The 17770-nt window shown below is 42.9% G+C and overlaps 2 protein-coding genes across 5 annotated transcripts in view; one reads left to right on the forward strand and one right to left on the reverse strand.

The window, feature by feature from the left end:
• The window catches only part of qin (tudor domain-containing protein qin), a 151717-nt gene that overhangs the window by 18482 nt on the left and 115465 nt on the right, over window positions 1–17770 (forward strand). The window lies entirely within an intron of this gene.
• The window catches only part of LOC105429839 (uncharacterized), a 64746-nt gene that overhangs the window by 16146 nt on the left and 30830 nt on the right, over window positions 1–17770 (reverse strand). Inside the window, exon 1 of one of the 3 annotated variants that reach the window (XM_089072409.1) lies at window positions 16290–17324. The exons of the other annotated variants lie outside the window; for them this stretch is intronic. The gene's annotated coding sequence lies outside the window, so the exon portion shown is untranslated. Of the gene's footprint in view, window positions 1–16289; window positions 17325–17770 lie in introns of those variants that run through there. 3 annotated transcript variants of the gene reach the window in all.

Genomic DNA, 17770 nt, shown 5'->3' on the forward strand with positions numbered 1-17770 from the left:
CGATGCATTAACGCGACAACAAAGTGACTCGCTCGTATTTCCAGCGCGAGCTCGCGAATTCCCCGAATCTGAAATTCACGGTTTTTGGGAAGGGAAATTTGTGAAATGGATCATCCAGAATTTTTTACAAGATAAAATCTTTAAACATAACAAAACCATCAAGAATATAAAATTAGATTTATTTGTCAGTAAACGGCGTGCGCTTTCTATGGGCGCGGTTTTGCCGGGATTGCCAATTAATTATACTCACATACCCGTTAGGAGTCGCTAATTAGCGACTTCCGTTACTACTGTTAAACCTCCTTGTCATCCCCTTGCTCGTTATCTATTCTCATAACCCCTCGAATTGTCGTTCCTTATTATTTTCCCGCGCACTGTTCTACGAGAATCGCTCTGTTAATCTCATCTCTGAACACTGTTTCGCGTTTCTTTTTAAAATTCAAATGTATCTGGTTACGTACGAGATGTTTCGTTGCAATTAAGATGAAATCGCGTGAAATATATTAAAGATCGCGATTGAACAGTAAAATTTCTCCAAAAAATCATCTATTTTCTGTAGGAGTATGACAATTTCTATTTTTCAATCTAGACAAATATTTTTCTTAAAAATTTTTAAAATAAGCGTAATGCCATAATATTGAGATAACTTTAAAGAATAGATAACGTCCCATTTATAACACATTAGTTTATCCAATAATTTACTTAATACAATTGATTAATATTATATTTTTTTAGTTCATATTACTTATTTATTGTCTTAATACAACATTATAATGGTCGAGGCATTATTTATCCTAAAACTTCTAGCCGCTAATACGATTTTTTTCTTTGAGTATACCAACGGACACGTTTCTTCGGTGAATTCTTCCGGTGCATGTCGTCGCGCGTCGTTTGCTTTCCCTATAAATTTGATTCACCCGCGAGGGGAAAGAAAAGGAAATTCGGACGGGTGTCACGTGCGTTCGCGAGGATCGTACGCGATGTTCTACGTGAGACCGCCGCAATCTCCTTCGCCCCGCCGATGGTTTGCGTGTCTTTCCCTCTCTCGTTAATATAAAAAAAAGTGCGAATGTGCATTTTCGTTTCCGCGTCTTTAGCGAAAAATTATTATAAAACACTCGGTAAAAGTGTATCGGCCCGCCTCTCTGTCCGATGCTGCCGTATAATGAATCGAATTGACGCACGTAGCGCGTGCATATGAAACTCACGTAGTGCCGAGCGGGAAAACATGCGCCTCGTCGCGCCGAGCGCATACCTATTCGACGGCAGATTGAACGCAAGAAAAATTATGTTACCGTACTCTCGTCTGGCGTCGACAAGCGCGGCGCGGCTCTCGTCGCGGCTCTCGTCGCGGAATTAGCGTTTCCTCCTCCTCCTGGCACACACCGTGGAATATAAACGCCATGCCGGTGAACACTCTTTTTTCAGTTTTAGACCGCTTTAATATCCCGGATATTTAATTTTGCGCACCGATTGTTTATTCATCCGACATTGATTTTACAAGTAAGTAAAGGAAAAGGTGGGACGTTTAAGGAAAGGGCAATTGAGCCCACTCGAATCTCTGAATCTTTTTTTGGGATGACAAACGAGAAAAAGGAGGCTGTTGCAATTGCGTTGGAATTGGAATATTAGGAAACGTGGGCGACGTGAATAATTGCGATTTTCTAGAACAGGAACTCGACGTTGTAAACAAGTTGGCAGAATGGATACTACGTGTCCTCGTAGAGATTCGCAGAGCCGCGCGTCTAGGTAAACATCGCCATGCCTCGTCTCGACGACGAGGAACTTCTCGATGACACCTAGACGCTATCATGTCGATCTGGTTTTGCTTTGAATTTTGCGTAGAAAACCCGATTCGTGAGAACCGGGAGGAGGGACAGAGGCGCGAAAATCTTTTGCGTATTCGCACACTCGTCTCCGAGAAAATCGTGTGAACTCGATCGGTGAGGAGTTTATCTTGTCGGCTAGGCGGGTAATTACGAGGGAGAAAAATGGAAGCGGTATTATCGGGCGCATGCTTAATTATCGCGAAAGTTGAATGGGGTCGAGAAATCGAGCGGTATTACGTTAATCAGAAGAGAAGTGGTCGGCGCAATTAATTACTTAACTCTTTCGCTATGAATTTGTGGGAATTTGCGTCTTTATAATGTGCCACGCGCAAGAATTTCATCGATTCTCGATATGCGATGGTGGGATAATAACTCGCGTGAGCTCTCGCTGAGTTTTTTTTTTGTTTTTTTTTTTTTAGTTCGTAAATTTTTTCCGCAACTACAAGTGGTCGATTCTATTGAAATTACGAGCGCTGTTTGCGACTAGGTTTCCCGATATTTTCCGTTAGTCTACAACGCGTGCCTATTACATCTTTCGTATTTTGTTTTTTCTCCACTAATCGCCGTGTTATTCGCAACAAGGCTGGTATGGTCGGATGCGTAACTTTCGTGAAACTGAGCCCGCGGCAGAAAAGCGTAATGAAATATGAACTCGGGATCGGAGTTGATACCCCCGCCAGGGGTATCACGATCCCGCTGTAATGCATTTGCGTAATTGTGAGCCACGGGGAAAAGAAAATGCGGAAAATATTAGCCGTATCACACCGAACTTTCGCGCTACGTGCGGATTTTATTAACGAAATGCCGCCCGCGGCCACACCGCGTGTAGCCGTAGAAACTTTTGCAATTAGCAGTAACATCGGTAGTCGCGCATAATTATATTAAAACGGTACACGACGGCAATTAATTATACCGTTGGTTTTGTATTAGGAATGTATTAACTCGACCGGCAATGTTAGTTCGCCGCCTGTCTACGAATTATAACGTGATACAAAAAGAAACCTTTATTACTGCCTTTGCGCAAAATTCTTGTTGTACTTTCTATAGAATGCAACGCGACAATGGACTGCGAAACAACACGCATTCATAATTTCTAACGTCAATACCAAATTCGGTTGCGAGAACTTAAATCGTTAACAAAATCTATGATATTGTTGCATCAAGAATTGTGCACTCTGCACTGGAAAATTGTGACACAATTATTTCAAAATAATTCCGGGAATAATATACGAAACAAGATTTCGAAGAATCTATAATAATAGTAATATATGATATTAATATCATAAGGAGACGAAAGAGTAAGGATAAATGGTTTTTTTTTCTGAATCGAAATCTTAATCCTACTTTTGATCTGAATTTTAAGATTTATAAATTATAGAAGGTTGTGATAGAGATTTATTTTACATAAATTGGGTTTTTACTTTGCATCTAAAATAAAGCAATAAACGAACAATTCTTACTTTGAAATTAAAAGAGAAATTTTTGGTCAGCAATAAAATTTTATGATTTTAAATAGGAGTTATAGGAATTAATATAAAAAAAGAAGGACATAATTAAAATATCAAATGTAAAAATTCTAAACGAAGTTGAAAGTTATTATTATTAAAATAATAATAAATGGTTGTGGTTGTATAAAATATATAATTTATTAATAGGGTATTATGGAAAGAATTTATTTAGAAAGTACCAATGCGCAAAGCATTGCACAGTGAATCATAAATTTTGCTGCGACTTGGAAACATGTCATGAAAACTCGTTGGTTCCCATTAACATTAGCTCCGATTTCTCCCACGACTCCTTTGATTCAAATTGCTTGACTTGACGTGCGAAGTTCCAGCGATATTAAACGTGATATGGAAAATGTCAACTGGTATTTAATACCGTTTGTAGGTGAATTAACATTTGACTGCTTTCGAAAACCGTAAACAAACAATCATCTTGTTTCAAAGAAGTTGTAGAGAAAAAATTATTACTAGAGAAGAAAAGCGAGCAATTTAATTAGAGACAACTCTCAATATTTTAGAATGTGCAGTCTTGTTCACTTAGATGTTTCCTTTTGACGATTGATTTTTCCTATTAAAACGAGTCGTTTGGAAATCACAGCGCATTTACGTATTTACTTTATTACGAAGTAAATCTTCACATAGTTTGCTCGCGAATACAACCATATGATTAACACTTTTAATACCATGACCAATGCGTCAATTGATATTAAACTTGACCATATTCATGAAATTGCATATATATCGATATAAAAAAAAAAACAAATTACTTGACACTTGTGATGACTGTTTATTTGCTGTAATTTAGCTCGTACGATCTTTAGCTGGATTTCTACGAAGTTAACCAAAACTCGTGCGCGATTAGGAATGTTAATTCGTCTGAGATAACTGATTTTCTTTTGGAGCTAAATTTCCCGGGCAAAATGTATTTATCCCGCATATATATAAGATGTTGCTCAACGCTCGATAGACTCAATACGAGCGAGCTGAAATCCGATCTCGGCGACCCTCTCCCGACACGAGTCCGCATTTCCCCGCCGGAAATCCACCCCTAAATCGACGCGTGGCTTCTTTCTTTCACAGTGTCCTACCTCCTACCCTCGGGAACGACCTCTTGAACGGTGCCGTAGTTTCGCGCCGACAAGCGATTCGGCTCTTCTCTCGTGCAACAGGTAGATGTGGCTACGGGCCAGCTGCTACCCCTATTATGCATAATTGCTCGAGGGTGGAAGGAGAAGTGGAAGACTCTCCCATGGCAATCGAACGTTCTGTCTCTCGTATTGTCTCGCCTTTTGTTACCAACTCCTTCCATTTGTTACCAGACAAGAGCATCTCTCCGTGAAAGCAACGCTTTTCTGCGAGTTTTCATAGTTACCCCCCCGAAACTTGGAGGTTTATTGATTACAAGAAAGCCTGAGACATATCGAAATTCGACTGTTAAAACTGACTTCTTGCTGACTCGTTCGAAGAATCGCCATTTATTTAAATCTTGACTCGTTATATTATTTGCCATTTAATTTTACTTATCGATACATTTTTTTTTTTATATTAAATATTATATGACATGTTGATTTAAATAAGCAGTGACATCTTATCTTACTATTCTATTTGCTTATATCTCTCCCTTCTACGTTTCTACCATGCTCTCTTCATCCACTTTCTCAGTCTCCTTCTCTTGCTTTTTGAAGCCGTCGAGAGAAATCTCTATGGTATAACGCGCACTCCAATATGTCTCGTCGTCAATCAAATGCCGCCGACGGATTCTAGTGCGTTTGAGATATAATAATAATAATACGTCCGTCGATCTATCGTCTCTGTCACGGGTGAAGTACAACGTGAAATGAGGGCCATGGAAGTCTATGGAAATTATCCACCTTTATTGACGATCACGTCACGGTTCGATATTATGCATTATCTTCAAGCATGCTCACTTTTATGCTACGAGGAAATGTTACGAGTAATTAATCAATACGAGTAATTAATATGAATAATTAACTATTACGAGTAATTGTTTCCAGTATTTTCATTATACTTCCGCATTACCTGAATAATTATATTATTTTTTGCAAACAGTTAATAAAACCTAAAAGAAAATTTATAAATTTTATAAAATTTAGATACTCTCGGTCTTTCTTGTCGTCTTTAGAGCTAAATGGTAATAAAAAATATCGAAACGGATAAAAAAAAATATCGAAACGGCTGAAAGATCCAGGAAAAGAGGAATATGAAGACGGATGTGAGGGTTGAAGATTCGGCGGGTGGGCGAGAAATAGAAAAGAGGCGGCGGATGCATAGAAATAGAGGGAGGGAAGTCAAAATGTCGGGGTTGTGAGCAGAGGTGACGAGAGAGATACGTATGCGGCGTACATCCCAACACGATGGATTCCTATATATATATATATACACATATATAGAGGTACATGGAAACGGTACATGACGCCGGGGCAGCTTCTCCCGATATATACGTATTGCAGCAGCAATTAAGTTTTACGGGCGTGCATCCGGGGAGAGACGCCTGTTTCGAACGCGTTGAGTGCCAGTCGTAAAGCCGGCTAGAGGGGCAACTGCAGCCTGTTTATCCCTTTTCCCTTTTACAGCGCGACGAGATACACGGGCGTCTGGGATGGATTCGGTACGTCGGAAATTGTGTGTGTGTGTGTGTATATATACGTGTGCGCGCGCCTATGTATACGTGACACGGAAATATGTCACACGGATAATTTTAGTCAACGGCAAATTACGAGCGAAAGTAAAATGAAATCGTATCGCGAATCTAAAGGAAATTAAGAAATTTTAAGGGGTAATTCCAAAAGACATATTTACTCGAGATTAAAATACGGCGTGGACGTTTAAGCTTTATATACGACTGAATGCCTACATTTACAGGCATTCTAATATCCGAAAATATCGCGAAAAATCCTATCGATTTATGCGCTATCTATTCAAGATAGATGCGTATGCATGAGAAGCGAGCTTATTCGCGGATGGTCAAAGGTTGGAAAAAATGTCGTGGCATTCATTCCTCTTCTCTATTTTTCGTCGCGTTACTCGATATTCTTTATCTATATCTTCACTCTTTATTTGTTCTGTTCCTATCATCTCTTCTCTATGAATAATAAATTCGACGGAACGCTTACTTAAAAAATATAGCCGTGAAACATGGGAGGAACGATACTGCCTCATAATCCGTTTTATAACATGGATCGATGAGATTTTACAAGAGTAAATGCTTAAATGAAAATCTCGCTCTAAGTCGTTAACGTAAATAAAAAATTGCGAGAAGCGTATTATCGAAAATTATATTAAATTTGATTATTCTCAATGTGGGAGAAGATACGTTAGCAGAAATTTTATGTTTCGCGAAAAAGGACAAATCCGAGACGCCGTTCTCTCGGCTTGTGCACGAAATTGCACATGATTAATCAGACGTCGGCGTTTTGCAAAAACCACTCGAGGTGACGAGATTTCGGTACGGAGATCCGGCGCGCAGTCGTATATGGCACAGCTTTCCTTTTTCGCCGGTGTCGTCCCGGAAAGACAAACAGCCGGGGCTGTCTGATCGATCCACGGGCCGAAAGCAGCACCGGGATTCCGAGTTAATTGCGCGCTCTAACACCTGTTAATAGGAACTGGCAATGGGGCTGTCAGGTATTTTGTGCTCGCGAGGTAAGCAGGGTCGTTGGCGCATGACGCGGTCAGAGGTGGCTCGGCAGACGATGGTGTGTCAGAGCACATACACGACAGGCATGAGTGAGAGAGAGAGAGAGAGAGAGAGAGAGAGAGAGAGAGAGAGAGAGAGAGAGAGAGAGAGAGAGAGGAGGAGGAGGGAGGGAAAACGAGAGATGCGTCAAAGAAACAACGGGCGAGATACGTGGGTAAAAGAGAAGAAAAGCGAGCGAGAGAGACGCGGGAGGGGAGCGGGAGTAGAAGAGAGAAAAAGAGAGAAATAGAAGTAGTGACGTAGCGGGGGTGGTAGAAAGAGAGGAGATAGTTGATGCGGGTGGAGAGTTGCAATCTGTTCCTGATGGTTCCCGTACCGAGCTCTGCGGTTACCACTTTACAGTCCCCTCGCTTGTAAACCGTTCCCATCCTCGGTCGCTCCTCGCTCTCATGGCGCCTCGCGTTCTCCGATCCTCTCTCCGCGATCTCGGTTCGGTTCGGTTACCCCTCCTCCCCCCAACCTATCAACGTCAGGGCAACCTCATCTACTCGCCTGTCCGCAAAACATTAACCGAATTCCCGAATTTGGGTTTATACCTAGGCACGCATTTCCACGCTTATGCGTGTCTCGTATATACTTATGTACGTGGCGAATTTCCCGAAACGTCGATGGGCTTCTTGTAACGTCAATTGGAAGGTGTAAAACGTGAAAAATGCGAAGCTGGTGCAAAATGACTCATGTACGAGAAGATTGTCGCCAGGATAAACGTCCTGGCCGAGGGAGATATCTCGTCTTATTAAACTTTTCTTCGGAGAAAAACGCCTCGGGGGGAAGGAGGGGGCATGACGTTATTGTGTCTTAGATAAATTTTTCGCTCGAGTCATTACATGGCTCGCGGCCGACGATATTTAACACGGCAAGGATATACTTGCCCGAAACGAGTCGCGGGGAACAGAAATGTAGATTAGCGACATTCGACGTACCGTTTCTCCGCTCGTACGTTGCTTCCTTCAGTCGATCGATAGGCGCTATTTCTAGGCAAAAAAGACGCGAATTGCACGCTGATTGCAGTTTCGGTAGCGGTTTCCGGTACAATTCGCATCGCTCGCAGAACCGCGCCGCGATCGCTTGTCGATCGTAAAATTACAGCGGCACGATTGTAAAAACACAAACGCGGGTTTTGCGCTACGCTACAGCATATAATAATGGGTTCGCTGGACGGTTGATTGAAAAACCGATCGCACGACGCAGACATTAACGAAACGTAACACCAGTGTGTGTTTTTACTGCGTCCAATATGGACGTCTATGGTTTCGTTTAGAGATCGTTATAGGGACGCCTCGTATATCACCGAATTACTATAATTTCGAGTAGCGGCGATGGACTTTTACGGCTGTTTCTCGAGCGAATCAAGCACATGGTATTTCATCTTTTACGATCGAATATATTTATGCGGCTGATCAAGGATCAGAATTAAACAAATAAAGTGCGAATTGCTGATTAAGCGCGAAAAACTTCTAAGAAAATAGGCAGCGTATCGTCTTCCTGCGTCGTCGAGGTCTCGAGTTGTATAAATTATATATATTTATATATTTCAGGCGTGTCCGAAATTATATATTCCATGTGAATGCATCCGTTGTAACCTGATGGCCATGACTCATTGGTAATATTTAAGATTCAAGGTTTGGGCGTGAAAACATAAATTCAAGGCTTAGACTAATTTAGAAACGATATGCAAATATGAGGTCACGATTTAGTCAGATGTGATTTCGTCAATGCGAATTCCGGATGCAGAATTGATTTGAGAATTGTCATTTGCAATTCTAAAAAAGAGTCATCTATCTCCTGAAGAACATCGTGATGCAAAGATGATGTTTTTCATCTTTGCATCTTTTCGATGTTTCTTGCGTACAACAACAAGAGACCAATTGTGATATTATACGGAATGAATTCTAATTGGAAATTGGTCAGCTATTTCCTAGATTTCTATTATGTTTTCTAGAAAAAAAAAACAGAATAATCCCGATTGGAATCCATTCTGAATTATTCTATATTTCCAGGTATCATACTTGTTTTCATGAATTTTCGTAATAATTCGATCCACCCTGTTCTTTTAATTCTCACGATAACTTTTTTAATTCTCACGGATAAACTATCTTTCAAATGTGATTGTTCACATTTTGTTTTCACTGGCCGTTCTGTTGATTTTAAACTCATAGCTAGAGAACGCTTACTTTTTCCTCTTTTGTAAGATGACAACACTCGACGAATAACAAAAGTGTCTTTTTTCTCCAAGTCTGTTCAGGTTTTTTGCGTAATCAAATTAAAGTGCAAGTAAAACAACTTAAATTTATTCCGTCGCATTAATCCTCAAATACTAAAATGCAGCATTGCCTTTTTAAGAAAATTACAAATTCCTACGATTTATTCACGTCACGTTCCAGCCATCGATTTTTTTTTTTTTCATCGCCGTTCTCCTTTTCGCCTCACGTTTATTTATCCCAATCGATTAAGTAAGAAGGTGAAAATTGTTTGACCGCAATTCATCGGCGGCGTCCCCTCGCCCCAGGGGCTGCGGCCGATCGTAACCCGTTCGGAAGGAGATATCGGGAGCTCAGGCTCTCGATCATCGTGGATCCATCGTCCTGCCGCCGCCAGTACCGCATTCGCCGTAAATACGCGCTTGCATCGGAACGACGCGCCCGTCCTCGCCGCTATTTGCCCGCTGCCGATTGGCCGGCATCGTATATAGCGTGCCTCCTTTACGAGCCGCGGTAAAATTTTCTACGCTACAAAGTTATGAATTCGTTGCGGCGTACGCCATCATCACGCCGTCGCTACCGCCACGTCTTCGTCGCACCATCTATCGCCGCCGCCGCCGCCGCCGCCGCCGCCGCCGCCGCCTCTGCACCAGCCTTTTATTCTTTCTCCGTTACCGTTTCTTCGATCTTCTTCCCTTGTTTCGCCCGTTTCCACGTCGCTTTGCGACGTTGTCGCCCCGTTTGACGACTACACCGCGCTTTACGACACGCGATATCCTTTATCCGAAATATTATGCCCGAAGCCCGGCCTGGCCCTCATACCTACGTCGACGTACATGCGCACGCAACATATAGGAAGAGTCATATTGAATCCCTGGTAAACTTTAATTTTGCCAACTACACTCGCGGAAAGTCGACCGTGAGAAATGGAAAAGCGTTTGCCTCTCTGTGTATTTAAAATACGGAAAGTAAAAACTCTCAAAGGATCCCGCATCCTGGGATCGCCATCGTGGTACTTACAAAAGTGAAAAAATAATAATATGAATAATTTATCGTATACTTTATCACGATCATATATGATATTCATGATATTTCGCATGTCTGAAGTTTATCTCTCCCGAACGCAGAAATATTGGGATCGCTTGTTTACCTGCTAAACGTTATAAAATATTATTTTTTTCGCTGTCGAATGCGCGCTACGTGATTTTCGCGAAATATGGAAAAGTCCCTCTGTATCCCGCGATTCCACATAAATTTGTATTTATGCTGAATGACCGAAAAGTCACGCCGTTCACATTTAAATTGTTCCGGAATAATTAATTCTGATTCGGAGCAATGAAAAACGTACGCAAAGTATCGTTGAGTTGTATGCGTGTATAATACGCGTACGTTTTACGCAATTAATTAATTCTATTATAAAGGCGAAATACACACACACACACACACACACACACACACACTCTCTCTCTCTCTCTCTCTCGCGCGCGCGCGCGCGACATTTCGCCGGGACATATATATGTATATTATATTTGAAAAGCTGTCGGGATATGTAAAAGCACGCTGTCCGATGACGGAAAAACGTATAACTCGGCGATACCTAAAATCGGAACAAATATCCATCACGGGAATTCGTTGCACTTTCACACGCGGCAGCGGCATAGGTGCACGAATGAAAGCGAGTGCAGAAATGCAGTATACAAAAAACAAAGAACAAAAAAATAAAAATAAAATAACGTGAACGAAAAAATAACGTGAACGTGCTTTTCCATTCTTCTCCCGGCGATATACAGATAATTGTGACAAATGTTTGCTACTACACATTGACTCTACTATAATAGACTGAACGCGCAGTGAGACCAATTAATATTAATGGTGTATCAGACAGCGTAGCAAATATTAGAACTGGCTGTTAAAAGCTTGTTCATATTTATCAGCAATTTTCTAATGGAGTCGGTATTTCACTTTGTTCCCTGTTAATTATCCTCTATCTGAATCCGATGCGGATTCAGAATTACAGAATCACATATCTGACTTTATGGATAACAAATATTTCGATTTTTTTTTTTATCTGCGGATGTGTTCTGGTATTTTTACGACTGTAAATTAATCGAATAATACAGTCAGCATTGTATTAAATAATTTGGAAGTTTTTTGGAGAGTCACTTTTCAAATGGATATTTCATGAAATGTTCTCGTTTCACGTTGTATTAAGAAATAAGAGAAAGACCGTTATATTAGAAAAAAAAGTTACTACTATTCCTTAAAAGCTATTTTGCATAATTTCGATTTATACGATTTACACGAGCACATGCGAAAAGCAAACTTGCCATCACTGGCAATCGCGCCTCGGTCATGGACCAAGATTAAATTCTCACAAACCAGTACCGTCGTGCTATGACAGCCGCGCTTTTTTCTCCCATTCCCCGCGGCAGCTTTTTCAATATCCCAACAATTCTTAATATGGAAATATGGCAATATGGAAGCTGTAATCGCGGTACGAGATCGCGCTTTCACGGAATCGCCGGATAATCGTCATCCATTATTGATAAAGCCACGTCAGAATTACGTATTCATTTCAAATTTCTTGCATCGCGTCACGTTCGATTGGACGCGATTGGATCGAAAGTAATGTTCGATCGTACGTCTATTTTTAGCTTACATGTAGCTACATGTAATATTCCGGCGTTAAGGAAGATCATAATTTTCTTTAATTTTCCTTTTCTTTCATTTCGTTTTCGAGAAATATAAGATTTTAGAAATATAAGAGATATCCGCGTTATTATATTTTCAAGTATTCTAGGTAGTTTCTCTCGGTTTTTATAAATATTATTAAGGAACAGATATGGCGTACGTCGGCGGAAGGAGCAGCGCCGGGCAAAGAGCGCGGTGCGTCACCGAGTTACTGAGTAAACTTTGATAGAGTTACTTGGATGTTGGGGAAAATATATTTGTCCGGATATCAATATCTCTATGCGCTCTCACAAACACCGACAAGTGGTGCAGCTTTTACTAGCGAATGACGGTTCGTTATTGCGACTCTCGTCGAGAGTAATACTTGGAGAGACTCGTCGCGTTTGCCATTCGTCGTAATAAATATGATGCCAACAATTTCCTCCCTGGCTAGCTAGTTGGGCTAGCTAGTTTCGAGCTCCTCCTCGAGGCTCGAACGACGGGAATGCGGTGAGAAACGAGGGCGCGAGGGGGAAGGAAAAAATCGTTATCGCGGTGTCCAGCGCACGAGTAATTTTCTAATTAACCAGCGTCGGTCCTGCGGGACTTACTTGATTAATATCGATCGGCCGTGGCACGCGGTGAAACGAGTTTAATCCTCCGTCGTCGATGACTGGCAGGATCGCCGCTGACACTTCGGATCATCGAGCTTTAACTTTCGAACGAGCGCCGATCTCGCGTCAGGCGTAAATAATCCCTCCGCGTAGTAATTGAATCGGTCATTCTGAAAGCGAGATAAGCCTAGAGATTGAAATATCATTCGGATAAAAGCCAAAACCATTATCCTCCAATGAAATGCCGTCTGAACAGCAGCGTCATATTACAGATGTTTCGTGCGGAACTGCGATTGTTGGTTAATTTGACGTGAAAGGGGAATAGTAGGAAAAATCCAATTGAATCCAGTTTTTTTTTTTCCTCTCAAAGTATATTGGAAAAGTATATTGTATGTCGGATTTAAAGATATAAATCTATTGAAATGATGACGACTGTTTCACCGCACGTTCACGTGTAATTTATTACGTTCTCACTGACAATGATTTTTATGGTCGCGATCAGTGGGCCGTTTTACCGTTGACTAATAGCGCGGCAATGTTTTCCGTGGGCTGGAAAGCGCTCGATAACTATCGTTCCCGATTTCCACCTTCATGGCTATTGCTCGCTGTCCAGGAATTCTATTTATTAACGAACGCGCAGCGCGGCGGGCCGATCGAGAAACGGACCGCGGTGTGCCGAGGATCCCTCGATCGCGGCTAATACTTCCGGCTGCGGGAAGTTGTAAGAGAAACGTAATTTCGAGACGGAGGAATGCACGAAATTTGCATGCAGGAAAAGCCACTTTCGCGGCATGGCATTCGCATTTGACCGCCGTGGGAATGCGAGCACGGCGGAGAGATTGTTTTCTCTTGACTGTTGTTTCATCCATTTAATCCGCCTCAACAAGGGTGTATCGTAAATTTCACACCGGAGGATTCACCTAATACATTCCCTAATACATTCCCGAATTTCCGATGAGGAATACGGTGAAGTACGGCGAGGAAATTTTAACTCCTCCCGCGGTATATCTCGGTCAGATTTCACTCGGGGCAAGTCCGTGCGATTTTCCAAAGTCATGGCACGTTTTTCCGGAAGGCACTCTCTTTCGACGAAATTAGACCAACCAATCTCTCCCTTCCTACGTCACGTAACTCGATTGAGGGTTAAATTTCATTTTCGCGCCTAGTCCTAGCGAGTGATTAAGCTGACTCGACGTCACTTCTACCGAAGCTATAGAGATTCGCTCGATTCGAGCCACGTCTATTGAGCACCTGTACCGGCCCTACGTCACTTTTCGCAACACAATTGTGCATCTTGGTGACGAGCATCCTGGATCCCATCGAATCGCATGTGACGAACGCTACCTGATTATCATAAAAATTTATACGTCCTCGCTCACAATCGTAAATTGCGTTATCGCAATGCGCACCGTCGGTTGCCCATCGATATCGTCCTCCTGCTCCGTTTTCGTCGTCGCCTCGTCGTGTTTTCATTTTGCGCCGGAAAAACCGAGAATTTCTATTATGTGTATATAAAATCTCCGATTTCAAAAGGAGAGGAGGAGTGCGCATAACGTTGCGAAATATTCAGTTTCATCGCGCGTCGTAACGATTCCCTTCCTGCAATTCCGTTATGTAAATTTCGCACGTTAACGCTGTAGCGCAACGGAAAAGGCGTAATGGCGAATTGGATTGCGTTAATTACAACGGATATCAGCGACGGGAGTAATAATACCGATTTCAGCGAACTTAGCGCCGAGCAAGTGAAAGCAGTCGAAAGTATTAATTTGTATTACATTATCATCGACGAAACACCAAAAGCCCCGCGCGAGGAAATCGCGAAGTGAAGACGACTGGGTGGAAAGGCGAGGGGGAGGTCGCGAGGGGGAGGCGGACGAAGAATTGGAGAAACAGAAATATAAACGCGGGGGAATAGAAATCGCAAACGCGCACACGCGTTGCCATGCAGAAAATGCGGTTTGCCGAAGGAGAGACGTCTCTTCCGAGCGCGCGAGGGCGGTAAACTCGCGCGGGAAAAAAAAGGAACTTGTGTACTACGGATAATGACACGTCTCGCGACGCGGAATCTTATATGCACGGGAACGCAAACTGGCGCGGCAATGGAGAAGAAAGGAAAACTCTCCGGCGGAGTCACGCATTTTGGATCTTCAGCACGCTCTCGCTTTACACGTACTTCCGTCCCGGTACATTGTGTTTGTTATTTCGCCGAGTCGACAGTTCGCGTTTTTCCACGCTCGCATGAGAAACGTCGAAACAGGCCCGAAAAATACAAAGGCAATCGAAGAGATTCAGCGGCATTGTTAAAAATTCACACGTATATATATCGATCCAGAAGAGAGTGAAGGCGATTCCCGTATTTTTTTTTTTTTTTTTTTTTTTTTTTTTTTTTTTTTTTTTTTTTTTTTTTTTTAATTTCAATTAAGCGTCCGAATACATTGTTCCGCTTCTTTTCTCAGAACGAACTCGGGCGAGACGGGCGAGATTACGGCAATTTGGCGCTCACAACAAGATTGATGAGGACGGAATAATCCGTTTATAAATCTTACAATGGGGACGGGGAGAGGTGTATCGTATTCGCGCGATACGAAAGTAGAGGTACGGGATATTCACGGGACGCATGAAAATCATCGCGACGCAACGATCGCGGCGCGATTTTAACGAGGACTTCCCACGTATGCGCGTATGGAGGACTCGCCCCGGGAGCTTCCCATGTATTTCCACGTTCCGTTTCCGAGCACGCGAGCGAAATTGGCGTGCTTTATCGCGATGTCTGAGATATCGCGTGCCGTCTTTTGTCTCGGCGTAGTACAAATCGCACGCGACGTCGCGGTGCGACGCGACGCGTCCCGTCGAGCGAGGGACCCCGCCTACACTGCTCTTTCTCTTTCCGTGTTTTTCTCACCGTTGTTTCCCCCTTCCCCCCCTCCCTTTTTTTTTCCTTTTTCTTTCTTGCTGATTCATTGCAGACCGATTCCGCGAGCGTAAGTAGACTTGTCAAGTTCGCGACCGAATGCCGCGAGACGCGCGCGTGTATTCCTCCCTCTCTCCCTCCTCCCCCGCAATATTTCGTTACCGATGTGAGAAACTCGTTGCGAATACAAATTACTACTTGTCGCGCGGGATTCAAGCCGCAGCAGCCTCGTCGCGGTTAATAAACTTTCCTGCGATTCATCTCTCGTCTCTTCTCTCTCAGTTTGTTCCGGATATAACCGGGAGTGCGGAAACCATTTGTATTATATCTGGATATATTTGGATTATATCTGTTGGGCGTCTCAAGCTGCGTGACATCAAAAATCAATTTTCTAATTTTATCTAATTTTATTATTTGCATTTAAAATTTGCCTTTTTAATTTTTACAACGGCACGAAATTTAGAAATCTCACGATCTACCTGAAATTTAGAGAATTCTTAGTCTGGCAGTCTGGTAAATCTTCTCATCGTCTACCACGGTTTAGAGAAATCGGCAAATTCGAAGGAAACGCGAGTAGCAGTCGCGTATAAGGATGAAAGGAAGATGAATACGTCCTTTGAACCGTACCTCGAGTAAACACGTTGCGTACAAAGTGTTGCGCGAGCTCTTCTCGAACGTGCACGCTACTTTTTATATTTATTTCCCATTATGCCCGCCAAATAGCGCGCATGGCCGCATTTATGTGCCAAAGATTGAACATTATCAAAGGATTATTTCCCTTCCATTGTATACTCCAGAAATATTAATTCTCTTTCATCGAAGCTATATATTCGTGAATAACCTTTTATCTCCGAGCTCGCCTGACGTGCTCCAAAGTTAAACTCCACCGACGAATTAGCGGGTTCGATTTAACTTCCCCGAAGCACTCGGTTGTTTCGCGACGACAGTGCGGATTCCGACGGGCCCCGAATTAACGTCGTTAAATTTTATGGTCGCCTCGTCGGCGGAAACCGATTCCGTTGTAAGAAGAAAAACGACCGACAGCCAGCACGTAACACGATGAAACACTATCACGGAGTTTCACGATCGAAAGAGACGTACGGATATGTGCATGTGTGCGTGTGCGTGTGTATGTGTGTGTGTATGTGTGTATATGTGTGTGTGTGTGCGCGCGCGCGTGCGCGCACGCGCGAGGGCTGGCTTTCCTGTAGCAGAGTCCTGTAGGAAAGAAGTGCAGAGGGGGGAGGGGTGTAGGAAGGATACGCGGAAGAGTTTTCTGAAGACCTTTGTCAGCGTTTGCCGTACGAGCGATCGTAAGAATCTTTGGCTCACGTATCGTATTTACAATACCATCGGTATCGACCGATTTAATGGGGGACGCTCGAGCGCATCGATATCGACGACGCTACCACATCGCGACCGACGTAGTAGGGGATTTCTGGTTTAAGCACGTTGAAAAATTTATCATGATCCGCCGCCACTCCGTCGACGTTTGATTTCCACCAAAGGATACATACGTCGCTGGCGGAGAGGTAGCGTGTGCTACGCGGGATTCAAAGAGAGATTTTGCTACTCGCATTAACCCACATTACAGGATTTTAAATTGCGGGAGGCGTCACCTTAATCCACATATCACAAAGGTGCGAGGACATGCGATCTCGCTGAATGATCCGAAGATCCGCTAATTCCACTGTTTACGTAATCTCCCGTCTAGACTTTCGCGTAAATATTTCAGCCACTTGATTTTGATCGTTCATTTACGGATTTGTATCCAGGATTCTCTGGCGAGCTTCCAGAATTAATTGTCAGAGTTGGCAATCTCTCGTATCTTCTTCACTTAATTTGTAGTTACTCCAAGACGTTTGCATCGGGAGCGGGATTTATCTTTTAAAGATTGCATCGGAGCTCCCGGAACGCTAACGGATTTTGATACACATATCAATTTAAACGGAACAGCGAAGCGATAATTTAGATTTTATACGAAAAATCAGATCTATCCGTCATATTGGGATCAGAATTCCATCATCGGCATTTGCGTAGTGTTAATATTTCGCGGAATTTACACGATGATCCGATCGTCGAGCGGAAATATGACGCGTTGACGATCGCCGAATAACGCTTTCGGCAGAAAGGATTTGGATCGGACGAAAATTGATTTCATATCAAGCTTCACTCGCGCGCGTGCGCGAGCGAGCTTGGATTACGCGCTTAGCTTATAATTAATCGCAGTACAGCCGAGCGACAGAGAGAGCGATTAGCGAGATGCATGCGCAATACGGCAATATTCAAATCCGTCCGTCGTATGCGCAACAATGCCGCGGA

The sequence above is a fragment of the Pogonomyrmex barbatus genome, unplaced genomic scaffold, assembly GCF_055798465.1.
Source record: "Pogonomyrmex barbatus isolate J1 unplaced genomic scaffold, ASM5579846v1 scaffold13, whole genome shotgun sequence".
NCBI lineage: Eukaryota > Metazoa > Arthropoda > Insecta > Hymenoptera > Formicidae > Pogonomyrmex > Pogonomyrmex barbatus.